A 5,246-nucleotide genomic window follows, 5' to 3' on the forward strand; every position below is an offset into this window, starting at 1 on the left:
ATTTAACTTAACATTAATTTTATGTTAATTTTTAACGTTAATTTAACTTAACATTAATTTCATGTTAATTTTTAACATTAAATTAACATTAGAATTTTAAGTGAACTTGGGTTCTGTCTTTAAAACTAGAATTAGTTAATGTTAATTTCATGTTAATGTTAATTTCATGTTAATTAGAATAACACGAGATTAATGTTATTATTCAAATTTGAGACCTAACTTTAAACAATACTTGCCAATCATTTTAGTGACATTTAATTAATTATTAAGATGTCCATATGTGGATACTCAAAACCGCCGAGGTTTGGGGGTTGGCGGTGGGGGGGGGGTTATTGGCACTTGTGTCGGAAATAAATTTTTAACCCCAAATTATAAAGATAAAAGTTGTGTTAGTATTATACCATAGGTTCAAAAGTATTTCCGACACAATTTATTTCCGACACAAGTGCCTTTGTGTTTGTGTAGGGTGTGTTACACGTGTGGGTTTGGGAAAGGGGGTGCTCTAACTGTTAGCACCCTCTTCACCTCGTCCATTTTTTCATACATTCTTAAAAAATTAATTTATCTATACTTAAATTATAAGCTCTATGTCTATCTTTCAAAATGTCAACTTGGTTTTGGATTTTTTTTCCGGTTAAAAATGGTCCGTAACTTTTCTCAGAATCGGTATTGTTTTTATCGGTCGAAACTGTACGTCTTGTTTGACGTCATCGGCTGTAACAGAAATTGAAAACACAGAGGAAAAAGGATTTATCAAGTCTCTGTTAAAAGTAAGTATTTTGTAGGCTTTGTAATATTACGTTTTTGAGAGTTTCATAATTTCAGAGGTCCCTAAATGTTTGAACTTTATGTACAGCAACATAACGCATAGTTATTCAACAGTTCTTGCAGGCTATCTGTGTCTGTATGTAAATCGATTCGTTGTAGTATCATATATAGGTTTTTCACTACGGTATTGTGTCGTAGGCTGTGAACGACGACGTGCAAGATCTCTGCTGTGTTTGATATTTGTATATCAGCATTACTTTTTTTTATTAGGTCTATTTATTGTTCAGTTGGTTAAATTTGTTTGAACACTGAAGCCTACCGGTACAGCTGTACTGCATCCCTACGTGCGATGCGGAGAAAATTCGAAAGTGAAAGTAGAAATAGTGTACATGTTAACAACAAGTAGAGCTTTTCAAAAAAGCTTACCGTTTTTAGCAATAATTTTAAACAGTAAACAGATCTACACTTAACAGGCCGTATATTTTTTCAATTTCTTGATTTTGTATTTCTAAATTAGCTTGATACGGACATTAGCCCTACCACGGTTGTGGCTCGATCATCTCCGTAAACTTTGACTGGCCGAGAGCTTTCGGCAAACCTTGGCTGATTCAAACAAGAAAGGGGAATAGAATAATAACAAATTGACAAGCCTGCAAGCAATAACTATCAATTTTATTTATAATGAAATTAAAGAGACCTTTTTATTTATTGCTATAAAAATTTTCATGTTATTAAGAAATAATTACTGCTGATTTTGTTGTTCGTTTTGTCCTTTTTTAAAGGATGGAAATCTTGCAAAATTGTTAAGTCGTACGAAAAATAGATCATCAGAAATTTATCTCCCTTGCTTTGAACAGCATTTCAACCAATGAAATAATTGAAAATTTTCTCATCATGCAATTTCTACCAATCACAAAAGAGAGGAAGTGCATAGTCCAAAGACTGTAAAAACCTTAACTATACAATACCATCTTTCAAGGAAGACGGTAATAACAATAAGTTGAAGTTAAACACGCAATACGATGTTTTCCCTGATTCTAACAGTTCATCTTTTGGTTTCATCATTATCGAGAAAAAAACCCGATTTGATATCTATTTTTATTGTATTTTAAACAGCTGGAACTTGGTATCACATCTGACTCGCACTTCTGAAATGGATCAAATCGGACTTTGTCGTCGAGACTCGGAAGAACCCAGCTGCGTAAATTATAATGCCAGTGGAACTCAAAACAGGTATTGAAAGTGGAACAAAATGTGAACAATTCCCATAGTAAATGTAATGACAGTGAAATTTACATTCACACACCCCAACTGATTTTTTAAAATACCAGTTAATTACTTGTCACTACTTGACACTTGTCAATATTTTGTTCAGAAACATTTTATAAGCATTATTAAATCAAGATTTTTTTCTTTTACTGCATAATACAGAAAAGATACTTGTATGCAAGACATGGAGAAAAGAGCAGACTACAGCCTCTATATACCATTCCTTGGTGCCTCCTTTAATTGATGTATTTCAGGAATACCATGCAGGAATAAAGGTTATTTATAAAATAGTATATACATAGTGTATTCATAATTTTCATTAAGAAAAATGTTATAAATTGATCTAGAGTTTATGCTAAAGAGACAAATTTAAAGCCAAATTGCTTTCACTGTACTACAAGTTTGCTTTGAATCGGACACCGCACATAAAATTTTGTTTCTATCTATGAATTTCATATATGTTGAAGATATTAAATTTCAATTAAATGATTTTTAATTATTTTTTTTATAATTGTAGTTTAACTCAGTATAAAGTCTTGCTGACATGAGCATGATAATCACAAGAAAGAGAATATATTTCATGACCTTAAGCAATCTTCAAAATACCAGGTAAAGTGCATTTATTCTGAACACATATATCAAATATTTAAAACCATTTAATATGTCACCCCTAATTTTTTTTGAAAGTATACTGAACATGCAATGTCTGTTTGCCAGTCTCACTGTAAAGTAATATATATGGAAGTATGTAGTTTTTAAATACTAGTAGCTTTTTAGTTCACCTGAGCCGAAAGCTCAAGTGAACTTTTCAGATCATATTTTGTTCGGCGTTTGTCTGTCCATCTGTTAACTTTTCACATTTTCAACTTCTTCTCAAGAACCACTGCGCATGAAAAGATGGAACTTAAATGGAAGCATCCTCAGATAGTGCACTTTCAAGCCTCTTCAACCCCGGGGGGGGGGCACAATGGACTTTCAGTCTTACTTAAGAAATAAGGTATTTTTAAACATCTATCCGGACATAAATATCGGTTGGTCATGACTTACAAGATTAAATTCCATAAAACCTGTAGGGTTTATAATGAATTTAATCTCGAACCAACCCGTATTTATAGCCTGTTGGATGTTTTAAAATAATACCTAATAAATTATATTTTCATTTGTGACTTATTCATACTTTATATTTGCCTGATCACGCTGTTTTTGGCTTTTAACATGCGAAATGTATTATTTTTCAAAACCAATGGCATGTATGCAAGGCACTGAATGCGTGTCGACCCTTTGTGACGTCACTGTGAAATTCCGTTGAACATTTATCAATACGCACATCTATGACCTCTTGACCCCTGTAGTGTAGATTCAAATTTGATCCCAAGTTTTACATAGGAATGCATAGGAAAAACCTTTTTAATATCTTCTCCGAACTTATGCGGAATCATCCTCAGGTAGTGTAGATTCAAGTTCGATCAAATCATGATCCCCCGGGGGTAGGATGGGGTCACAATGGCCGACCAAAATTTTACGTAGGAATGCATAGGAAAAACCTTTTAAAATCTTCTTCAGAACCATTAGGATAGGAATGATTAATCTCATGACGTGATGTGGAAGCATCCATAGATATTAAATGTAGATTCAATTTGTTCAAATCATGACCCCCGGGGTTAAGGTGTGGCCACAATGAGGGATCACAGACTTGCATAAGAATACATAGGAAAAAGAATCTTCTCCAGAACAGAAAAAAATTGTTTTGTCAAATTGACATGATCTGCAAGTAGTAAAAATTTAAATTTATTCAAATAATGCCCCATGGATTGGGGGTTAGCGAGGGGTCACAATGTGAGATCAGGTAATGTGTTGGGAAAATCTTTAAAAATCTTCTTTTCAAGTAGGGCAAAATAATATATGCATGCTGTATTGTAATAGTGACATTTTCAAGTAATAGAAAATTCCAAATCCCACTCCCCCAATAAGTGTAAAGTAAGCTTCTCAATACTTAACTGATCTGTGTTTTAGCTAGCCAATGTGCTCAGGTGAGGAATGTGGCCAATGGATCTCTTGTTTCATTCATTATATTTTAGACAAATTTGAGTTTTTAATGTATTGCTGAAGTATTTTATTTTCATATAATTTATTATAATATATGTGTTTGCCTCTCTTCTTTTTCAGATTGGAAAAAGAAAGAAGATTTGTAGCATTGTATTGAATATGCCTGATTAAAAGTATTAATGGATGAATAGGTGTTATTCTCTTTTCTTCAGAAAATTTCAAATCGGAGGCAATGCTCAGAATTTTACAGATTTTGTTGAAAGAACTGATGGGTCCCTTTATCCTTTTGGATATATTCAAACTGAAAAGAAAGTGACACCAGGGATGAAGTCAACATGCAAGCCTAGCTTTCTGCAGTGCTACAAGGAAAAGTGCAAAATTGATGAGCTTCTGGTGTACCTTTAGAGAAATAATTATAATTACATGTACTAAGCTTCTGCTATGATGAAAGAACATGAATTTTTCTGGAAGAATAGGAAGGAAAATTCCAAAAATATGCACACAATTTTCATGAATTTTAACGTTAAATTAGTGTGAACTAATTAACGTTAATTTAACGCTTAACGTTTATTTAACATGAAAATAACGTTATTAACGTTAATTTTTCAACGTTAAATTCATGTATAAAAATGACGATAATCTAACGTTAAATATTTAACGTTAAATTAACGTTATTTTCATGTTAAATTAACGTTAGGCACAATTGGCTGTACTCCAATGTTTATCATTTCTGTTAAGATCAATTTGAGTAAGCCATAAACTAAGAATTGACAGTGGTTCATTACAAACACAATTTTTTGTTCTGCTAGGGAGAAAGAAATTGTCCATTCATGATCTTCATGATTACCTAGGGTATGTCCAATTGCTACAAAGTGACATCCATTTTTCACTATATCATGAACAATATGAGGCTGGGGCCATGAGTGACATCTGTCTATCCAGGGGGAACCAGAGGGAGGTCAAAAGTCACTGACAAAACAGGGGGCACTATCATATTCTATTGCTCCAAATGTTCCACTGGCACAGGGTCCATGTGGAGTAAGGTTAAAAGGTAGTGTTAACTTAGATAAAATGATCTGTCTGAATTTAGAACTAGATATATAATATCTGTTATTCATTCTAACACACGCTCTCTGTATAACTCTGTTTGTACTTGGTGACAG

The 5,246-nt window shown here is 33.0% G+C and overlaps 1 long non-coding RNA gene across 1 annotated transcript; it reads left to right on the plus strand.

Annotated features, from left to right (window-relative positions):
- The first annotated feature begins 677 nt into the window (after positions 1–677).
- Positions 678–2,287, plus strand: LOC134275351 (uncharacterized). The gene is made up of 3 exons (XR_009993800.1): positions 678–770; positions 1,885–2,001; positions 2,200–2,287. It is a non-coding gene; the product is annotated as an uncharacterized LOC134275351 (long non-coding RNA).
- The last annotated feature ends 2,959 nt before the right edge of the window (positions 2,288–5,246 follow it).

This window comes from Saccostrea cucullata, unplaced genomic scaffold (assembly GCF_032062105.1).
Source record: "Saccostrea cucullata isolate Sc308-1 unplaced genomic scaffold, CSIRO_AGI_Scuc_v1 ctg7471, whole genome shotgun sequence".
NCBI classification, from domain to species: Eukaryota; Metazoa; Mollusca; class Bivalvia; order Ostreida; family Ostreidae; genus Saccostrea; species Saccostrea cuccullata.